The sequence below is a fragment of the Numenius arquata genome, chromosome 3, assembly GCF_964106895.1.
Source record: "Numenius arquata chromosome 3, bNumArq3.hap1.1, whole genome shotgun sequence".
NCBI classification, from domain to species: domain Eukaryota; kingdom Metazoa; phylum Chordata; class Aves; order Charadriiformes; family Scolopacidae; genus Numenius; species Numenius arquata.
Window position 1 is genome coordinate 76,113,203 of NC_133578.1, and position 23,262 is coordinate 76,136,464.

Consider the following 23,262-nt stretch of genomic DNA (forward strand, 5'->3'; position numbering starts at 1 on the left):
CAAGAATAAAAGGACAACTGTCACAAGATGTCCTCATCTAGCCACCTCTGTCACCTTCCTGCATTTTCCTCTTCAAACCATCAGTTGCCCAAAGTAAATTTGGTTCTGTCCCAGGAGGATTATTAGCCAGCTTAGAGTATTCCCAGCGTTTTCCTGTTGACAATTATCCAACACCTTCTCCCAAAGTGCTTTGCAGGGGCTGGATCTAGGTGTCTGCCCCTGGCAAACTCAGCTGAGGGTGGGGGGACTACAGCTCTTCTAACAGCCCACAGGAACGCAGGAGAGCCAAGCAGGCGATAGACTGTATACTGTAAGAGAACCTGTCAAAGACAGGTTTTGGATCAGAATGGCGTTAAATTCATACGTATCTATGATGCTTTCCTTGCCTTTCCTTGTTTGGGGTGAAACCACCCACCCTCACCTGTCCTTGCAGCTGAGGTTTGTGCTCTGTAATACAGGGACATACCTGCAGGCCAGGGAAAGATGGGCAGAGGGAAGGGCTATGCAGCAGTAGAGATGCTCTCCCCTACCCCCAGGGAGGCCGTGCAGGAATCCTGCCACATCTCTCGAAGCTCTGCCAGGCATCTGGCACCGAACTCTGGCCACTCCACCCACCTGCGGCAGTAATATAGTAAGTGCTCTTTCATGTCATGTCGCTTTGGCTTTCCAGGATCCGAGGGGGACTCTGACACACAGCATTTATCTCAAGCGGCTATTGATCCTCAGCTCTATAAAAATGATTACACTTGACCCAAGGCTGCACTCTTTTCAGTATCTGAGCTGGAGAGGAGGAAGAGGCCGCCCAGCTGGGTAGGAGCTGTGGAGGGAGGGAGGGAGAGGTCGCAGAGGAGGAGACAGGGTGCTGGGAGGTTGATTCAAAGATGAGCCGAGAAAAGTTTCAGGGCCTTTCCTTTGGGCAGGATGTAGGTGGGAAAATGCTCACCTGATGGAGCAACTCAGGTGTTGCTGTGGGGATTTGAGGGGAGGATTTAAAGGCAGTTTTGACCAAGAGCAGCACTTTTTAGGCAATTCAGCCAAACTTACAGCAGTTTGGGAGCATACAAATTCAGGATGCTTCTGTGCACATGCAAGGGCTGGAGGCGGCCCTGGAGAAGACAGTGGGTTGTAAGGTTTGTTTTCCACCAGCACTAAATCACTGCAGACCTGGGCAGAACAAGGGACAGGAATCACTGGTAGAAATCAGTGTCAGAAAAGGAGCTTGGCAGCCCAGCTCAAGGGTTCCTCCTTGGGAGAACTCCTTGGGATCAGGAACACTTGAGTTCATTGAGGCAATGCGGAAGAAGCAGAGGAGCTGGGAGAAAACAGCAAGAAAGGCCCAAGCAGGGCAGATACTCACCATGGAGTTGCTCAATTTATTGTGAGCAGTGTTGCACCTAGCATGGAGATGGATTTGCTTGGACTCAACATCAGGGTCTCCATCAGAGCCACCAGCTCCAGGGTCCCTCTGCAGTCATGGTCTGCAGAGCAAGTGGTGTTTGTGGAGCCTTTGGTCAGACAGATACACCCTAGTGTATCTGATCCCTGCTGGAAGCAAACCCTGCTTGCCCTGGCAGGACAGTTGCTCTAAAGATAGAGTCTCCTCCATCTGCCCAATCCACTGGAGAACAAGGGTGCCTATGAGTTGGTACCCAAACTGATGCATCACAGGGCTTACCTGCCTCTCTCCTCCTGCTCCTCCAGGCTCAGTCCCAGTCTGATGATCCTGCCTTGGTCCTGGTGCACATCAAATTCCTCCGCTTGACTTTACATTGCATAGTATGAACAAGAGCTGCACCAAACATCAGAGCCCAGATGAAGAGCCGTCTGGAAGGATATGGAAGTGGACTTTCTCATGGTTAACTTAGTGAAGCTGTCCCTGGAAATACAATTCTTTATCCTGAAGTAGTGCAAGGTCTTGAGGCAAGGCTTCAAGCCAAGAATCAAGGTTGACCTACATCAGAAGCCAACAGCTGGGCAAACAAACTGTGGACCAACTTACGGACTCGCTGATGGATTTAAACTTGTTGATGGAGATCAGTGGAGAGGCTCACAATATAGGAGGATGCCATGAGACCTACCTGAGAGCATGGATCTCTCCCTGAGCTTCAGGAAGAACTGCTGCAAAAAGTGAGCAGCTTGGCTTACAAAGCATGGAAGATGCTCAGGGAGCTGGAACCATGGAAAAAATCTCCAGCACCGTTCCCAAGAACATTCCCAAGAAGCAGTTTGGAGCTGTCCCAAGAGGCTGTGTGGATGGAGCCACTGGGATTTAGGATGCAAGGCAAAGAGTTTGGCAGTACCAAAATGAGCGTTACCATGCACTTGCCTCCAGGGCCAGCAAACAGTTGCTGGGGGCTGGAAGTACAAAAGCAGCAGTGGGGATAGATATCTCTCAGCCAGGCAAAGATGAAGGGTGAGAGGAGATGAAGGGGCCTGGGAGCCACAGCTGGATGAGGTGCAGGAGACAGTGAGTCTCCAAGTGTCTTCGTCCCTGCTTCAAGCCAACCCTCAGACAAGGATGAGTAGAGAGAAGAGACCTCTGTATGGCATCATGTTCATCGTGAGCTGTACCAGCATTAGCTCAAACTCCTGGCACAACAAGCGACTTAAAATGTTCCCATAGAGACCTGGACTTGGGCAGTGACTCTGGGGCTATCAAGCCCACTAGACCTGGTCCAACACAACCCTGATGCCACTTGCACCATCACAGGCTGCTGGTTCAACTGGATAGGGGAAGGGACCCTGCAAGGCTTTTCTCTCCCTTTGCCTGCTTCTTCTGCCTAGATACTATCCTGGAGCGTGAAAAAAAACCTTCAAACAGAAACTAATCCTTTTGCAAACTGCCCTGAATTAGGACCTAAAGAAAGAAACTGGCTGAGTAGTATGGCACTTGCCTGGAGCTCCCAAGCAAGGAGGAAAACAGAAGGATATCACCAAAGCTGATGTTCTGCAGAGCTGGCTCCGCACACTTATCGGTGCACTGAGTTGGGGAGGGCTTTGCTTCCAGCATAGGAGGGTTATCAGGGGATTTGCTGCTGTTGCAAAACTTCTGCATGGATTGGGAGGCAGAGGGAGAGGTTTTCCAGCAGTCAGCAGAGCACGATTTAGCATCTGCAGAGTTGAAAATGACCCTTGCGATTACACTTACTTTAGGGGACCTGGATTTTAGATTTCCCCACATGCTGGATAGAGATGCTTGCGCTTGCAGTTTGGGGGAGGGATGTGAGGGAACACAAAGGACTGGCGAGGGGACCACTGCGAAAGTCATTACTCCAGAAAGAAAAGGCTGCTCACAGCTGTAATTAACAGTCTCCTCATACCTGTGAATTCAGATCTGAGGATGGGATGATGGGGGCACTCATCTCTCTCCCTTGACTGCAGAAGGAGCCAAGAGTGATTCATTTGGTGCCCAGTTTTACCCTCATGGAACCCTTTAATGTGAGGATCTGGACAACCCATTGCATCCCAAAGACACTTCTTTAACTGGGTAACAGGAGGGCCAAGGTGCCAAGAGGTCTCACCAAACACATTGCTGTGATTTCTCTGTCGCACAGACAGGGTCCTGGTCATGGCTGACCCAAGGAGACCTTCTTGGGCTGCTAATTGCAAACACAACCCCAAAAGGAGAGCAGAGTCAGGCCCCAGGTTATGTGTAACCAAGAAAACAACTTTTCTCCAAAAAGGTGCAGAAATGAGTTCATCTGCTGGAACAAGACAAAGTCCTGTTGCTTTTGGGGTCAAGTGCAGGAAAAACCAGAAAGGTGCCACATGGGCACAGGGGTGACCCCAAAATGGTCCCCTTACATCCCTCTTAGTAATCTGTGCATGGAGTTCCTGGAGACGAACATAAGAAAGATGAAGTCATGAAGAACTTTTCCTTAAAGAACAATTTAGCTAAACCCGGGGGGGTGGGGGTTGGACAGGATGACCGTTAAAGGTCCTTTCCAACCCAAACTACTCTATGATTCTATGAAGACTTTAGACTTATCTCATGGAGGAGGGATCTATTCTGGAACGTAGAAAAGGAATTGCAAGAGGAAAAAAGAAAGTATGGGATGAAGATAAAAACATTTTTAGCAACAAGAAAGATCTTTGCAGAGAAACATCAGCATCCCAGACAGACCATGTTGAACATGGACAAGTCAGGGTTGCTGCGGAGAAGAAAAAAGTGAAAGAAGGAAACTTCTGGTCCTTTTTCCAGTACAGAGACAGCTTTAGGGCAGCCCAACTTCTGTGAGTTGGTTTAAACATTGCTAAATTTAGGGGGAAATGTCTGCTTTTTAAAACAAAACCACCGAGGTCCGTACTTGAGATTAAGACACCGTTTGAATTGGGATTGTGTGGGCAGAAGAAAACTGAAAAAACAAGTGACTCAAGTGAATGCTGCAAGGATGCGCCAGACACAAGCCTGGGTAGAGCGGCCTGGAGATGCTCTGGGAAGTTTTCTCACTCCCCAACACATGGAAATAGAACCCAAAACCAGCTGGGCACACACACAGGCACACATGGGACCTGCACTGCTCAGACTGCCCAGAACAGACCCAAAGCATGCACAGCGACACGCACACACACAGATGCTTGCACACTCTATGTGTTCAAGCTGGCCATGCATCCAAGCCATGCAAAAGCCCTCTTGGCCATTTCCCAGTGCTGGAGAGGGGAGGTGTACATCCTTTCTGGCCTGGTTGGCAGGTACATCTCAGTGGAGCACCCCCCCCAGGGCTGTGCTCCACCGCTGGGGTGCAGGGAGCTGGGTGCAAGCCATGCCTGGTTCTCGAATATCCCCCACTCTTATCCCCCCATCCCTCCCCTCCTGCAGGGCACCTGCCATGGAGGCCACTTGGCTTCCTCGCCCCTAGAGCAGTGCCAGGTCCCTGGTCGCTGTTAGAAGACACCCTGGCTGGCACCCAGGGCTGATACCTGATGCATTACCACCTCCCGCTGGGAAGACACTGAGCTCAGCCCCCACCCATGGGCTTCCCCCAGGGCTACCACCAGCCCTGCAGCAGAAGACTCCCCGATGTACAGAGCTACCCTACAAGCAGCACCCCAACCACGAGACATTCACATCAGCCCCACCACATGCACACCTGACCATAATGAAGTTGTGCAGCCCCCAGGAGGTCCCAGGTGGAGAAGGATGAAGGCTGCATGGTACAACCAGTTTTACAGTAGGGATACACGCTGGGGCGAGCCTTTTGCAGAGTACCCAGGCACGGAGCTATTTGGCTCAGCAAGGGCTTACGTCATGGGGAGAAGATGCTATCTCTTACCCAGGGGCCTCCCTGCTGGAAGGAGCATCTCCAAATTCCTGGAAGTGCATGTTAACCGGCACAGACTGTGCTGGGAAACATAACAAGCCACGAGCTGCAGGGATCCGCTTACGCCACTGGGGCTGGGGACCTGGCAGCGGGAGGTACAAGGCTTCAGAAGAAGATACCTTCTCATGCAGAGGGACAAAATATATCAGACTCCAAACTGACACAGCCAGAGGTCCCAGCACCAAGCTAAGGTTTCACCCTGGAGGGACAGGTGGCCCAGCAACTGGAGCTCAACCATTCGGCGCTGCAGGCAGGGCTGGAGCCACACAACACATCCACAACCTTGGGACAGTAACACATCCAGAAGGGTTAGTCAATCCACCCACATCAAGAGTGAGAGCAAGCAAGCCATCACCATCACCACATCCCCCTTCTTATCCCTCTGTCTGTCTTTACACACTGCCTGTCCCCATGTCCCTTTCTCAACCTGTTAGGTTGAGACAGTTGTTAGGTGTTAGGTGTTAGGACATCACCCTCATATCTCTGTCCCTATACACACTACTTCATGGTTGCACCATCCCATAGCACATCAAAGCTTCACAGTCACCCCTTGGGTTTGCCCTGGGGTATCCCGCAAGACTCGTCCTTCCTGCCAGACCCTTTGCACCCCGGTGCTGTTGTGCCAGCCCTGAAGCTCTGCCAGGAGCCATTGCCTCACTCCCAGGGCACGGGACAGCCCAAAATGTCCTTGGCAAACGGGTACCAGCACCAGCTCTCCTGGCCATCCCTTGCTCTTCTCCGTGAGTTATCAGGGGCCCTGAGCCAGGGCCTTTAATGCACTCAGCCTGGCTGCTGGCTCAGTCACTTAATAGAGTCCAATTGTCTATTTTTCATTATTGAACAATTCCCTTTATTGGGCTTTTTGGCTTGTCCAGGAAATCCAATCAATTGGGTTCCTGAGACAAACGCTGGCTTTGCGTCCTCTTTCTCCCATCAAAGGGACCTGCTGTCCCCCTCCACCCCACCAGCCCATCAGCATCGCTGGGGCCAAAGGCTTGGGAGCTGGAGGGGATCTCTGGCTGTCTGGCCACCACTGAGTGTCATGTTGGTGGGGACATTGCCTTCCCAGGGTGGGAAGGCGATGCCAGCTGCTTCCTCAGTGGTGATAACCACCCCCTGAGGGATTTGGGTGGCTGCTGATTCAGGAGGGAAGGGGGATGTGCAGGAGTGGGAGGTGCTGGAGCATGAGAGCTCTGTTAAAATGGTCCCATCTGGAGCTGCCAACTCCACTCCTCTGAGTAGCACAGCCTGGTTTTCACACCAAACCCATGCTCTCCTGCTTTTGGAGGTGACCTGTGGGCTGTCCAACCCAAGCACATGACAACGTAGTCCCTCTTGTAGCGTAGAGGTACTACTGTAACTCATAGAGAGGAAACCATGCATGGCAGCACATCTACACAGCCCCAGTGATGCTGATCTGGGCACTGCTGCTTGTACACAAGGGACACATCCACACTTCCCAGTTAAACAGACCTAGGACTGTGTGGCATGGAGCATCCTGTAGCCACAACGCAGCTCTCTTTTACCTTCCAGCACAATGTGGTTATCCCCATGCTGCACACTGCAAATAGTCCTCAGTCCACCCTAATACCTGAACTGCACTCACAAATCACTGGAGACAGTGTTCCCTGGCCTGGGCCCAATGGAGCAGAGTAGGTGATGGAGTTCCACCACCCAGGAATATCCTCCATCCTTTTATGTTGTTTAAATTGTCGCTATTGATGCAGCCAATGGCAGCCCCCCAAGGGGAGAGAGCAGGTGAATCCCAGCCCTCATGGCACGTGGGGCTAAAGCATAAGCATCAGCAGTGCATGACCCTCTTCCCAACCAGTGCATTCCATTTTATTGGGCCCATCTCGAGTTGACCAGGCAGCAGAGTGCAGAGGTGGAAGCTGGGAGATATGTTCTCAGAGAGGCACTTCAAGGGTTTTCAGCCCAAACCGACACCTGTATGGCATGCCCTGGGTCGTTCATCTTTCAGACCCAGCTTCTGGGTCAGGTGAAGATGCAGCTTCCAGCACGGCAACATCTGCTCCTTCCTCACCATGTCTGCTGATACGGCATTCCCACCCCTATCATGAAAGCACATCGTCATGGCAGGGGGGAGAGACCCAGTGCCAAAGAGAAGGGAAGGATCATGCCCAGGTAAAGCCACCATCAGGTATCACCAGCCCTAATAGCAACTGGGGACACGCAGCATGAAACATGCTGAGAACCCAGGCATCCTGACAGCACAGCCGGCTCTTCCAGGACATTTCCACCTTGTGAGGCTGCAGGGAAATGATAGAAATCTTGCTAGGAGTGACCCCTAAAGGCTGCGAAGCTGAAGAAATCCAAAGAGAGGGATTTTCTTAAGAAAAGGAGAGGGTGCATGAGCAGAGAGAGGAGAGGGTTGGAAGGCTCCTGGTTTCGGTACGTGACCGTTGCCCCACAGGGAGAGTGCATCCATGTTTGTGCATGGATGGGATGCACAGTGATACCCGTGAGTGCGTCTGCAGGATGAAGATAAAGTTTTCTGGGACAGGTTTGGCTCAGATGTGTTTTTAGAGGATGCTGCTTCTCCTGGTGTCTCAGAAGCCCTTTCCTTACCCTGAACAGGGTGTTCAGAGCCACCAGTGGTGAAAAAGGGGCAGCAATGGCAAAGGTGGCAGGATTTGGCCAGATGCAGCCTTTAAGGCACCTGCAAGGCTGTTGCTGTCTTTGCGATGCACCTGTGAACGCTCGCGTCCCTTCTCAACATCACCTTGTGCCTTTCTGATGAAGTGCACAGCTTTGCACACACGGCCTCACGTGCACAGTGCCATGTACATCCACACACACATAAAGATTCCCAGGGCCAGACCCAAGCCCCCTGTAACTGCACCACACAGCCCAGTTCGGGTTGACATGGGACAGTTGGAGTTCAAAAAGTTGGATGCTTCAGAGACGGATTTGGGGTCGTCACGGTGCTGTGTGGTCTCCTGGCAAAATGCTGATGCTTGGGGTGGGGATCATCTGGGACCTTCCTGGTGCAATCATCACAACTACAGACTGAAGGCGCAGGGTCCGGCCCTTGGAGACATTGCTCTTCGATCCTAGAAGGGGAAAGTCAAAACCTCCCAACCCAGGGATGTTTTTAAATGTCCCCACGGCTCAGTGTAACCCGAGAGCCGGTAAAATTAAAATCACTCATCACAGGACGTTGGCGGGGGGAGATTAATGAGCTTGAACCATGACAGATCACAGGCCAGCGGGACATGTGCTCCCAAAACTGTGAAGTGAGAAACTCATCACCTGGAGGCCACAGCCAGCAGAGTCCCAGGAATGGGCAAAGCCAAGTAGCCCGGACAGCGATGGGGTGCTTTGCATTCCTGCTTTGGGGTGGATTTACTCTTCTTTTTCTCCTCTAATCATTCATCAAAAGATCCTGTTCCTTTCTGGGCAGGACTTTTCATCTGTGGTTGATTTTGGCACCTCTCTGTTCCACAAAGTCCCCGCTCCCCCTCCGATTCATTTGGCTTCCTGGTGCACAGGGGGTTGTTTCTGTTCCCTGATGGAAGGAGTCAGGTTTTTTTGCCAAAAAGCGCCTGAGTCTACCAGAACGTGGACCACAAAAAAAAATCCCTGCAGCGTGCTACACTGCACGTGGTACAGGGCACTGCAAGCAGTTTAGGAGAAAGGGGGAAAGTGGACCAAAAAGAGAGGAGAAAGCTCAATTTGGAGAGGTCCCTGCTCTGCAGAGTGCAAAGTAGCACTTGGCAGGTGCTCTGGGGGACAGGAGGCCACGATGATGGCACATTTAAAGCCCAACCACAGCCAGATGCAGTTCCCACACTGCACTCCACCTGAATGCACTAGGATTAATCCTCCTGATAAGTCAAATCCTATTTAAAAGACACCCCTCGGTCTGACCTCAGTTCTCCCTGTGGGAGCACTCTCCTAGGCTCTGCATCTTTCAGGGACCACGTCTGTGGGTGTCTGCAGAGCCATGGAGCCACCACGGCTGTGACACAGGGTCCCTGAGCTTCTGCAGCACCCTGGTACATGGGGGGAGCCCTTCACTGGGATGGGGCAGCAGCCAGGCAGGAGGACAGGTCTTGTGGATGGACAAGCTTTCACCACGAGGTGCAGGTCCAGACACTGAGCTATTATGGGTGTCTTGTTTTCTCTCCCATCCTCCGTTGATCAGTTTTACTTTGGCTCTTTCCCAGTAGGCACAGCCTTCCTTTTGACAGCCTGGAGGTTTTCTTCTTCCCCTCCAAAGGTCGTCCTCCCTCCAAACCATCCCTGCTATGGGTCACCTTGATGTGCAGGGACCTCTGAGCACCCACCACTCACATCAATATCCCCTGGAGCCACAGGTATCTTCAGCCCTGAGCATCTGAAGGGAAAAGGGGGCTACTAAATTAAGCTGTCTTTGAAACATGAAAACTTCTGCTAAGCAAGAGAAGCTGAGGCACACCTCGGACCTTAGCAGACTTGTGTTAATGTGAAATACCCTCTGCTCTCCCCACCTCCCTCCACCCCTGCCTAGAGGAATTAGAGTTAATCATTATATTAATTTTGCCTACAGCAGCTTCATGCACCAGGTGAGTGCCCACAAAACCCACTGGATGTTGCTTTGCAGAGATATCTTCTCCTTATCAGAGTCATCAGGCTCCTCCTTGCTTTCAAACTCTCCTCCGAGGAGAGGGGGGAGCTCTGAGAGCAACAAGAAGACACGTGTTGGCATCCCTGTTGCTCATCACATCACCGCTGCTCATCACACCACTCCTCACTTGTACAAAGCCCGATGCCTGACACCAACACTTTCACCAGTGTCTCAGATGAGTGGTGTCAGGAGAACCATCCACCTTGCCAGAAGCCCAGGTCATCATGACCTTACTGCCTGGGCAGGCACTCGGCAGAAAAAAATTCCCTACATCTACATCCCTGGTAGATGTAGTCCTGGAACATCTACCAAGAACATCTGCTCCTGGTAGATGTTCCAAGAGTTTACCTGCTCATGGCAATCCAGAAGAGACTCTGTCCGTCAAGAACCAGTGGGAGGGCTCGGTGAACCCTGGGGAATTGTCTGCTTCTTAGAGTCTCCAATGATACTGTCTGATCCAGGAGGCCTACACAGACTTCGGGAAACCCAGCCAACCAGCCAGCCTTCCAGGAGCCTGCAGGCCACTGGGAATGGGCATAAATTGCAGTTCTTCTTCAAAATAGGGACAGCAGCTTCCAGCTCCGGCTACATGTGATCAGAGGGGTGCATCCAGGCAGGCTGGGCACCGAGATGCGTGCACAGAGCATCACCTCTTCCCCAGCACACAACCGAGTGCTTGAGCCATCCACGAGAAGAGACCTGGCCAAAGACATGCAGAGGGGACCCCAAAAGCCCCATCCTGCTATCCCACCCCTGCCAGCTCCTCCATGAAGCCCCCAGCCTGGCCTTTTCCCCTCACCTGTCGTGCCTCTTTATTTGTGTGGCCAACAAAGAGCTACTTAGGGCTGATGCACATCTTGTGTCAGAGCCAGAGGCTGGCAAGAGGGAGGCCCAGGCAATTTGAGGATTAAACGCACTTGGGTTTATTGGTGGGAAGCAGAGCCAGAGTTGGTATTTCCATGGGGGCTACGTGTTGGGGCATCTCTGCTGTGTGTCCAGGGAGCAGGGGGTGAGCCTGGTTGCGGAAAGTCTCTTCCAGGTGGGATTGTTCCATTCCTGCTGGTCTTGTGGCAGGACAGCCACCCTGGATGCATGGTCCTGGTCACTGGCTTCCTTTCTGGTGGGGACAGTTGATGCCCAGATGCTTTAGGCTTTGGAGAGGCTGGGAGGTTAATAGCTTTGCCAAAACTGAGTGTTAGGAAATTACCCCATGGAGGAGTTCAATGAGGAATAAATATCTCCAGCACCACAACCCAGACAGTCCTGGTTCACACCCGGGTCAGCCAGGTGCTCCCCAATATAAATCCAGGATAATGTAGATGCATTTGGAGGACATTATTTGTCCTCCAGTTTCTGAACTGCCAGCTATGCTGCTTCATCTCTTTTTCCTGCCGCAAAAAATGTGATCATGGGCTTCATGCTCAGATGATCCTCTCCCCTGAATCTCAGGACTCCAGTCTCAAGGCAGACAAGCAAAATCCTTCAAGGCAGAGTCAAAAAGCTACTCATACCCCAGATATAACCCCCCATTACTGGACTCCGACTGCCTATATGTGGTCTTGGAGTCAACTCTGTGAGATCCCTACTGCTCCTAGACCAGAGGAAGTGGCAACCTTCTCCTCTCTCTGTCAAAGGATGGCTGGGATGACAGGGCCTGTGCTCAGAACAAACAGGGACTGCCCAGGGACCTTCCCTGGAGCCAACGTTGCCCTTCAGGCCTCAACACAAGGGTGATGGAAGTAGGGGGAGAGGTTGCACTGGTGGTAAATTGTAAAAAAAAAAAAAGTGTGCTTTTGTCAGCAAAAATCCTGAAGTCACTATTTTTATGGGGTGGAATCACACTTGGAAAGATGCGAAGTGTGAGAGTAGCAGCATTGCACAAGTGGCTCTGGTCTAAGGATGCAGGCACAGCAGGGAATAGAGATGTCTTTCATTAAAGCAAGTGACATTACCCAAAAAAATCCCAGCCCAGTGTTCAGGTGCACCAGCCGTTTCCTCTCATTCCCACGTGTATGAAAAGTCCTTCCAGTGCAGGATTAATTTAAGAGCACCAAAGCCCTGGATCATCCCCAGAGGAGTGGTCCAGCTGGATGAAAGCGGTTCAAGGCTTTTCTTCACTTCCAGACCCAAACCACTCATCCATGCGGGTGCCCCATGTGTCTTTATGCTCTGATCTTGAGCTGGTCTGGGTGATATTTCAAGGTGCTGCATGGAAGCGGAGGGATGATGTCAGAGAAATAACCCTCTCCTCACCCTAATGCACACTAGCGCCAGAGTGACATTGGGAGAGCCCAGGTCCTCCTAGGTGAGGACAGTCATGGCAGGTTGGCATCCATGAGACATTGAAACTGGGCTTGGCTCTATCATCCCATGAATTTCCTGCCTTTGCCTGGTTAAAATCCCACTCGTCCTGTGTTTCAGAGGGGCTGCATTGGCACCAGCACATGCAGAACACCCAAGCAGTGACTTTTCACACCAGCTTTCCAACAAGCATCATGCAAGTGGCCAACGGGACCTTGAAAGGGCTTTGAGGATGGACAGCTTGACAGCAACCATCCCAGCACTGATGCTGGCTTGGAGCAGGCCCAGCACCACCAGAGGCATTTGGGAGGGGGTAAGGGGACAAGCTCAGCAAAGGGACATCTCGAAGGATGGACCAGAGAGATCCCACAGCTGGTTGATGGATAACCAGAGAGGTACAGTTGGCAAATAGACGGAATTCTGAAATACTGTACAGCAAAAGAAATGTGTCAGGGAGATGAACAAGCAAATCGAAGATGCCTGGTGTAGGTGGATGGATGAGTGATAGATCCATGGCACTGCTAGACGGGTGATGGATACCAAGGTGGAGGAGACACCGTAGACAGGCAGAGGGATGTGTGCGCCGCGAGAGCCGTGTGTAATCTCTTTCCCCATGTGCGAGTTACTTGCCCGCAGTCCCCTTGGGTCCCCTTTAAAAAAAAACTTTCCAGAACCTGCATCATAAACATTACAGAGGATTCAGGAGGCGGGGTGGGGATAGAGGAGTTTGTTCCCAACTCGCCAGGTTGCCTTCAACTAGAAAATGATCCTTAAACAAATCAGGCTGAGTTTATCAGGGCTTCAAATGCCCACGTGTGCTCACACGCACGTATGAAGAAAATCTCAAAAACAAAACAAAAACTGAGGGGAAAAAAAAATCAAAAGTAAAAAAGAAGAAATAAAAAAAAAAAGAGCCCCATATTTTAGAGTCAGCTGAGAAGTGACAAAGTAATTTGCTCCTGGCAGTCTATCACGGCAGTCTAATTCCCAGTGACACCATTCAGCTGCTGACTACACTAACTGTCAGAGTCAATTAGCCGGGAGCCAGCAGCGCAAAGTGTTTACGGGTGCTAAAATTCACTCCACACGCTGTGCGGAAGTGAGAAAAAATTACTTTGAGGGAAGGGGGGAAATTCAAGCAGCTGCTTTAATGTTAACGATTGCCTCCGCCGCACCCCAAGACGACAGCAGGGCCTGGAGGACGCCAGGAGGAGAAGAGGGACGACAAGGTGGCCAGGACCGAGGGCACCCAGGGGTGTCATGGGTGCCTGGGCACATTCACCTGTGGATCCCACTGCCACGGGAGATGGGACAGATCCCGCAGTAGAGCTGGGATAGCAGCCAATGGGGCCAGCTGGAGGAGGCAACAGAGCTGTTGGCTTTCCCCCATCCCTTCAGAAGTGGTTTGGAAAACCAAGGAAGGGGCAGACACCCTTCCACGGATGGCATGCACTAGCATGCAGGATGCCTAGCAGAGAAATAACCCATTTTTCCTGCCATCAAGTCCACGTGCCTGGCACTGAGCTGCACGGACACCATCCCCAGGCCACCCTCACTACCTTTCACGTCCCATGAGAGGAGCGAGGAGAAGAAATCTGGCCAGCTGGACGACAGCAGTGCAATTCCCCAAAGTCAGGATCTCTCCAGGAGCAGTGAGGAAGAGGAAGAGTGATCCCAGTGCACATGCCTGAGTGAGGAAAGCATTGCTGTGACAGCCCTATCAGCCCCCAGGCACCAAGGCACAGACGGGAATCAAGGTGGTATCCCCTTTTGCTGCATTGCTCAGTGATAAACAAAGGTCTTTCCATCCTTGCCCGAAAATAATGCTGCGTGGAGTCAATAACAAAGTCTGAGGGCCGTCAGACTTTCTTTGAAACCCTTGAAACTTTTCCTGTCATTATTTCTGGCTGGGAAAGTGGGATAAGCACATCCAAAGGGGTTTTTGCAGCATGATTCAGGCATGTAGGAGTTGGACAATGTTCTTATTTGGGGAACTTTTGACATTTTTTTAAAAACTCTTATTTTCTTCTCCCCCAGACAGGAGCCAGTTAAAAAAAATTTAAATTTTAAATTTAAAGAAATTGAAAATCACCCTCCTCTCCCCAGTCACAACTCACTTGGGGCCAAGGCAAAATGTTCTCTCTCCTCCTTTGGCAAACACATTGCAATTATGACTTTTTCCTTTTTTCATAGGTATTTCAACAGCAGAGCTTTCACCTTCCCTGAGATGAAGACAAAAAGCTGAAGAGATTGTGTGAACAAGGGGTATTTTGACAGTTTCAAAGCTTTCCATGAAAAATTGATCAAGAAGTACCTGGGACTTACCTTTCCTGGGAAAATGATCAGTTCTAGACAATCGTCTGTTGTTTCTGTAGAGCAAGAAGGTCCTGGCCAGGTGTCGCACATATCCCAGAGTGTCCAAGGCAGTGGGGTTAACTCAGGCTCTACCCTGCTGTAGGAAGGTTCTCAAACCCATTTCCTCAAGCCTGTGGTAATACCAAAGCCAAACTCAGAAGAGATCACTTCTTCACCACTTTTCCACTTTGTCATATGAAATGTGCTCAGATGTTGGTGGGTTTTCCCAATTTTTCTCAAGTCAGACCTGAAACCAGAAATAAACCTACCCCAGGGGCAAGTTACGCCCTCCCTCCCCACCAACCTGTGGAACGTCCCACGGATGCCACCATGTTCATCACTGCTCAAAGCAGGCCATGGGGCTCATGGGGTCAAATCTCTTCCCACTGTGCTTATTTTGCTCCCCCTTTTATTTTTTTCTCTAGTCTGAGGCTGAGGCTGGATGGGAACCGGAGAGACAGGGAGGTGACTTTCTGGTATCTTTACAGCATTCTAGCAAGAGCAGGTGCTTGAGGAAAAAGGATATTGATCTGGATCCAGCCCATAGCCCTGGCCTTTAAACCTGCCCCTTTCCAGGGTTGCCTGGCCACTCTCCATAGAGGGGAATTCTCCTTCCCGGCAGGGTGATTTCAAAGGGCACTGGTATTTACTGACATAGCTCGATCGCTCTCGAAGCACCAGCTCTCTAATAGGATATACCAGGCCTTAGGAGATCGGGCAATGGTTCCCTCTCTCCATTTAGAGGTGGAGAAACTGAGGCAGGAGGTATGTGATCTCACCCAACATAGATATCTCCATTTGGGGTTTTCCTGATGGAGACACACAGGCTTTGCATAAATCACCTCACCCTAAAGGTTTGGAAATGAGTCAGAGAGCTCACACTCTAAAGCAGACGATATCTCCCCGTAACAGGACTTGGGGCAAACCAGGAACACCCACACATGCTGTCTAGCTTCTGCTGAGCTGAATCCCGCTATAATAGTCCAGCAGGAGAGATCTGAGAGTCCCAGAATCACACCCTCTGCTCTCCCACCTTCTTCAGGGCATGCTTGAACCCTGGTATGTCATGTCCAGACTGTCTGCACCCTCATCTCCATTGCAGAGAGCGTTCAGAGCAAGGAAAACATGAGTGGACAGACCAGGGTGCTTTGAGCAAAACTCCATGTTTTGGTAGCTCAGCCCTAAATTTTTTCCTCTGTCCATTTCCCATGCATACATTTTCATGCCATCCAAAATTAAAAGCAGCAAAATCCCCCCTAAAAGAGGCAGATAGTATTTTAACTAACCCAGAACAGGAGGAGGCGGATGCAGGAGGAGAGATCTTGGAATCACAGCAGACACAAAACACCGGGTCACGCTCTCTGGCCGTGACCTCAACTTTCTGGCTCCAAATCTCTAAATGCAACCTAATAGCAGCTATTTCTGCCCCTAAGCAGCAGTAACATTAAACACTGGACCCCTGGCTTGCCCACGCACTGCTCTCTGCCTGCTGCTTCTCCCAGCCTTCAAGAGATTGCACTCGATGAATGCTCCCAGGAAAAGGGTTCAGGTCCCAGCCTCGTTGATGTTGATTACACTGGAGTCATCTCATCTACCTTCCAGTTAACTACACTGCTGAGAGCTCTTTTGCAGTTTTAGCTGTACAAGCTCTAGGCTGTGGTCCCGCTGTAAAGGAGGTGCTGGCATGGGACTGTTCTGACCAAGCTGTCTTTTCTGTCCAAGGGCAGTTGCATGGGCAAGATCCTTACTACTTATGTTATGATAGATCCCAACATGATCCCATGGCCAGACTCCACCCAGACACTCAGGGAGCCCCAAACTTCTCCTTCAAGTGGACGCAGACCAACGAAGACAATGTTGCTACCTACTCCATGGTCAGGCAACCCTGGGAAAGCGAAGTGCTTTACTCAGACAGGGCCCTCATACTTAAACTGAGCCCTCAGGCCTTCAACTTCCCACCCAGGACAAACACAATGACACCAGCAGGTCAGCATCTTACCACTGAGCTTGTTGCGTTATCAAACCTCTGGATTTTGTAGAGGTTTCGTAACAGAAATGTCTAGAAAACTCCAATCATCCTCCAGAGATTAGCCATAACGTCCTTCCTGGCAGCTTCCATGCCAAGGTCTGAAACCTGGACCTACAACATTGCTGACATGAGCAATCTGCAGGGCATGTTCCCCCACTAGATCCTCTCAGTGTAGGAACCTGAAACATGGAATCATAGAATGGTTTGAGTTGGAAGGAACCTTAAAGATCATCTAGTTCCAACCCCCTGCCCTGGGCAAGGACACCTCCCACCAGACCAGGTTGCTCCAAGCCCCGTCCAACCTGACCTTGAACCCCTCCAGGGATGGAGCAGTCACAGCTTCTCTGGGCAACCTGGGCCAGGGTCTCACCACCCTCACAGTAAAGAATTTCTTCCTAATACCTCATCTAAATATCCCCTCTTTCAGTTTAGAACTGATCCCCCTTGTCCTGTGGGTCCCTTCCCTGACCAAGAATCCCTCCCCAGCTTTCCTGGAGCCCCTTTAAGGACTGGAAAGGGCTCCAAGGTCTCCCCGGAGCCTTCTCTTCTCCAAGTTGAACCCCCCCAACTCTCTCAGCCTGTCATCCCAGCAGAGGAGCTCCAGCCTTTGCGGCATCTCCATGGCCTCCTCTGATCCTGCTCCAACAGCTCCATGTCCTTCTGATGTTGGTGGCCCCAGAGCTGGAGGCAGCACTGCAGGGGGGCTCTCCCCAGAGCAGAGGGGCAGATTCCCCCCCTCACCCTGCTGGCCACGCTGCTGGGGATGCAGCCCAGGATGTGGGGGGGGCTTTCTGGGCTACCACAGGGCAGTTGCTGACAGCAAAGCATTACCACCATCCTCCCGCGACGTCTCTGGGACCACTTCTGGCCAGACGGGCCTGCATGTCAGATTGATCGACCCTGTTTGAGACTCAGTAATCAAAAGCCTGTTCACTTTGCTGCATTTTTTAAATGAAAAATGGAGTAAAGAACAATATAAAACTGTCTGTGTCATTCAAATTTCTTTTATTCTGCATCAAAGCAAAGTAGGGGACTTTTTGAGATTTCATTTTCGACACAAAAAATTACAGGGAGTATTTTTCTACTGCAGACATCTTTTTTTCCCCTTTTCATAATCATTATTTTTTCTCCCTTTGCTAGGGAAGAAAAAGTAGGGGGGGGGGGGGGCGTTTTTACTTTTTTTTTTAAGGAGGAAAAGAACAACAACAACAAAAAAACCCAAAGAAACAAAAACAAAGGACAAATATAAAGGTATTTTCCAGCAGAAAAAGTGGTCAAAAGACACAGTTGTTTTTTCCTCTGAGGTTTCGCACAGAAATACTTCCCTTTCTGCAGCAGACCCCAAACCTGGAGCATCTCTGGCTCCTGCTGAGACTGTCTCCAAAAACAGGGTGCTGGCTGACTTCTCTGGACTGCACTAGCCCTTTTTTCTTGCACAATAATGTGTTTTCCAGTCTGAGGAGCAAATCAGATGCTTTAAAGTCTAGCAGAGGGCTCCCTGGAGGTCCCACGGGAGAGGGGGTGGCAGGGCGGGTTGTGGCAGGGCAGGATTGGCTTTCTCCTGGTTTCAGAGCAGTTTTCATCTCCTCCACTGGAGTCTCTGTCACTGAAATCCCCAAAAGTAACCTGTGACTGCGGGACCTGCAGAGACTCAGTCTCCTGCTGCTCTGTCACCAGCCGTGTGTCTCATTTACACTTAATGCCACTCCAGGTAATCAGCCAGGGAGCGTGACCCTTGGACACGGCAAGTGCAATAGAAGTTTGGCAAAAGTTTTGTAATTATAGGCAATAAATTCCCCCCCTGGGGTAGCTGTGGTGATTAGCAAATTTCACCCCTTTTTTTTTTTTTTTCTTAAAATGTGTATATCTATCCTGAGAAATTCAAAGCCAGAACCCAAATCAGTGTGAAACTGCAACTGAGTCATCAGGGAGCTGCAGGAACCTGGCTATATGCTGTCAGCTGGCTTTTTAAATACAACTTATCTCAGAGCAGACAAAGTCTGGAAGATCTGACAGCCAAAGGCAAAGCTTGACCAATGCATGCTGGAGATGCACAGCAAGTTGTTAATGAGGAGGGTAATTAACTGTGGCAAAAAGGAAGCGGCATTCAACCTTTGAGGATACTGCTGTACGTGAGATGGTCCTGTCCAGCAGCAGTTATGGGTTAAAGGGAGAGCTCATGGCAAGGGCAGATGACCAAAAACACTGAGTTAGAACAGCTTAGTGACCTACCCACCTTCAGCTGAGCTGGGCGTACTTTCCACCTACAACCCTAATCGACGTCATTCACACTAAAGCATTTGGGTGGCTGAGATCCCCAAGGACAGGGGGTTACCACAGCCCAACAGATGAATGAGAAAAACGTTAAATTGTAGTAACTCCATCACATGTCTGACACCAGCATTTGTTGGGCTTAATGCAGTGATGATTGGCTTGAGGTGTCCTACCAACCTTGTGTAGGTGGTGTTGGAATTGGTGCATCTCACTCACAGGGAAAACCATGAGAGTTTGTCACCAAAAACCTAGTGAGGTTCTACCTTGCGCAACTCTGTGTCCTAACCTTAGGGCTTCCTCTTTGTGCAGGAGCACTCCAGCAAGTCCAGATGTTCATCAAAAGCCACTTTTTGACCCTAGGATCATGGACTGAGACACATAAGAGAAAAAAATTACAGATTTGCAGATGGGTGTGACTGGTACCCTCTGCTCCTGACCCGTGGTGATCACCCCAGTGGTTTATCAGCTATGATAACCAGGCCATATTAATTTCATAAACTTACTCCAGTGCAGCAACTGATCCATTTCGTCTACAGGAGAAGAAAAGTCCCATGCAGCACTGCAGGGTTCAAAAGACATGTCTGAGCAGTGTGGACCTAACTGGGCAGGGGAACAACACACCTCCCAGCCAGCATGTGGCATGGAGGGGAAAGAGAATTCGACACTGAGATACTTAAATGACAGCCTTGGAAGAGGGAGGATGGATGGATGGATGGGTGGATGGGTGGACGGACGGATGGATGGACAGTTGGACAGAGATAGCATGAATAGTTTCACTTAGGCTCATAGATTCCACCAGACAATGCCTAGCCCATTGAAAGAGGTCATGTTCCACATCCTTCATGCATGAGAAGTGATGACCAGGTCATCTGGCAGGTTGCAAATTGCCCCCACATCGTGCCTGGCAGCTCCCATGCCCACCAACCAGCCCTGGTGAGCACTGCCACTGCCCTTAGTTCCCAGAGTTCAGGCTATGCCTGAGATGCACTCAGGTATGGAATTAACGTGACAGCTGCCAGCCAGCAGCATCTCACCTCTAGCAAAGAACCGTTTGGAGCTGCACGATTTCCAAAACTCTCTGCTCCTACCACAATGTGGCTGGATACAAGCTCGGTCTGGAGGTACTCAAGGATGTGGAGGTCTTGTGCAAATCTAGTCCCAGGTCCAGGCACGGGGCTGGAGTGAGCACCTGGCATCGCACACCTAAATATGAGTGGAGAGGGTCCACGTCACCTCTCTCAGGATATGTGTGGAGCAGGAGAACACCTCTGGGAGTCACACGAGCTTCTTTTGGAGTCATTAGGGAGAAGCAGGCATTTTCAGGTGTGATTCATCTGGTTTTCTGCAGACATTAAAGTTTGGATGAGATCAATTGCCCCTCCAGCAGGGCCCATTTTTCTCTTTGGCAGCAGAGGCAGCCACAATGAGCAGAGGTAGCGGCTTTTGGAGGGATGAGTCCCTTCTGGCATCTCTTTTTTTTTTTTTTTAAACAAGAATCAAGTAGCACATGCATTTCCTCACTGAAAACACCCGTCATTTTCAAAATCCCCCATGAGAAGAAGCCATCAAACCTCATTGTCAACCCTGTTTGCACACAGATTTCCTCCATCCTCTTGAAAGCTCAGCTCCAGAGGAGGATCACCTCCCCTCTCTCCCACCAGATGTTCACGTGGGGAAGAAAAGTGTCCCAGCCCCACGCCAGAGGGTTTCAGCCCAAATACATGCTGGCACCTGACATTTATAGAATCATAGAATCATAGAATCATCCAGGTTGGAAGAGACCCTTGGGATCATTGAGTCCAACCATCTACCCTACACTACAAAGTTCTTCCCTATATCATATCCCCCAACACCACATCTAAATGTCTCTTAAACACATCCAGGGATGGTGACTCAACCACCTCCCTGGGCAGCCTATTCCAATGCCCGACCACTCTTTCTGTGAAAAATTCTTTCCTAATGTTCAGTCTAAACCTACCCTCCTGGAGCTTGAAGCCGTTCCCTCTTGTTCTGTCATTAATTACCTGTGCGAAGAGACCAGCACCAACCTCTCTACAGTGTCCTTTCAAGTAGTTGTAGAGAGTGATGAGGTCTCCCCTCAGCCTCCTCTTCCTCATACTAAACAGTCCCAGCTCCTTCAACTGCTCTTCATATGATTTGTTTTTCAGGCCCTTCACCAGCTTCGTTGCCCTCCTCTGCACTCGCTCCAGCACCTCGATATCTCTCTTGTATTGAGGTGCCCAAAACTGGACACAATACTCCAGGTGTGGCCTCACCAGTGCTGAGTACAGGGGCACAATCACCTCCCTACTTCTGCTGGTCACGCTATTTCTAATACAAGCCAGGATGCTGTTGGCTTTCTTGGCCACCTGGGCACACTACCGGCTCTTATTGAAGCACCAACATCCCTTCCTGGATTTGGATCAAAACCACTGGCTTGAGGGGAGGCGAGGAACCTGCAGCAGAGACAACACTTGAACTCCTATCATCTCCTGGATCCCAAACTGACAGCATCACCAAAAGCCCACCTCTCTCCTCCCCATGCACTTGCCGCTCCAGGAGCGGTGCTCGCCCCAACGGGAGGCAGGAGATAAATCTCCCCAAATTATTCACGGCGCAGCCTGTGGCAGGAGCTGGTGAAAGGAGGTGGGAGGGAGGGAGGGAGGGAGAGAAGAAGAAAAAAAAAACACACACGACAAGCTTGTCAGTTGACTTCTTAAGCAAAAGCCAGCAAACCGTGCAGTCAGGCACCGAGTCGGGTTTCTCCCAATTAAATTTAACAAGTGACGCCCCTGAATCTTTCATGAGCATTCGGAAATTTTAGCCCATCTGTCTTTATGCTCACACACCAGTCTTGCTCCCGCTCGCGCTTTTAAACGCCACGATACCCCAGCGACCAAGCCCTGCCTTTTTGTACCGCACCAGCAGCACCCGGGGGACTTCAAACCCCTCTATGGTGACTGGTGAGAGAGGGAGGGTGGCCACACAGCCAGCTTGGAGGTGGCCAAAAGGCGTCTCACCTGGGCCATCTGCTCGGCAGGGCTTGCCAATGCTGCCGTGACTTCCTCGGGAGAGGCATCACTGCCGCGTGTGTGTGTGTGTGTCCTCTGCTTCCTCCCCTGTGTTCGATTGTCACTTTAATTATCTGTCGGCCCCATGACGTGCCGGCAGGTTCCCCAACCTGAGTCAGGCTTCAGAATGGCTCCTGGGTCTCGGCGTGTTTGTGTGCCGCCTGCGCGCAGCGTCAACTGCTTTCAATTAAAGCTCGGAGGTAACCTGAAAGAGGCTCGCCGGCTGCCGGCGGGGGCGAGCACCAAGACGGGGAGAGGAGGGGAGGATGAGGAGCAGAGGGAGGAGGACACCACCGGCTTAACCACAGAGGGCTGCAAGGCTGAAGACGCTGAGGTGGAGTGATGGAAGCTGGGGGGACCTTGCCCCATGGGCGGGGGGAAACACCAACATCCCAAAGATGCTTGGTATGTCTTTGTAGGGGAGGAAAACCACGTGTTGTCCCTCTCACAGGCTGCCCTGTCCTGCTGCTTCATCAGCAACATGATGCCAACGGCACAAGGCTAGCAGTTATGGCCCAAGACCTCCTTGATCCTGGGATCAAGGGATTTTGAGACATGGGGAGTTCTCTGTAACTGCAACCACCTGGTCCTGGCCTCAACTAACCCCTTTGCATGCAATGAGTCTGCACAGCGATGGGGAGGGATGAATGCAATGCCAGCAAGTGATGGGAGCAGTACCCAAACTGGGCAGGTAGAAGATGGCTCTAGGGCTTTGGGACCACAACAGCTTCTGTCTGCAGCCTCTTGCAGCTTTGGAGGCTGAAGGTCCAGCAAGAACAAGGAGAGGTTGATCCATCACAATAACCTCAGATGGAGAAGCCAGCACAAGGGTCTGGGGGCGTTAGCAGGGTGGTCATGATCCCACCTTGGTGACACAATGGGTTACACAGGCACCTGGCTCACCCACTCAAACCCATCGGTGCCAAGTATTGCTGGAAGCCTACACTTTCAAGGCCCTTCTCTGCCCTTCCTGCCTTCAGAAGATCCTCCTCCTAGGAGGTTCTTCAGCTGCTTTGGCAGCAAACTGCACTGAAATAAATTCAGATAATTTTTACCTGGGAACAATAAATCTTCATGGGTCTGAGCAATGCACTGGTTGCCTCATGTTGGATTCATGTCTTCTCCAGAACACAAGCAGCCTCTGAAACCCTCAGGACAACTGTTTAAAGGTCTTCAGGAGTGCTTTGGTTGGTTATTGCTGTCCTTGTCACACTTGGTGTGATAGCACCTGGCCATCCCACTGGGGTCCAGGCCCTCCCCATGCTCTGTGCAGCATAGGGA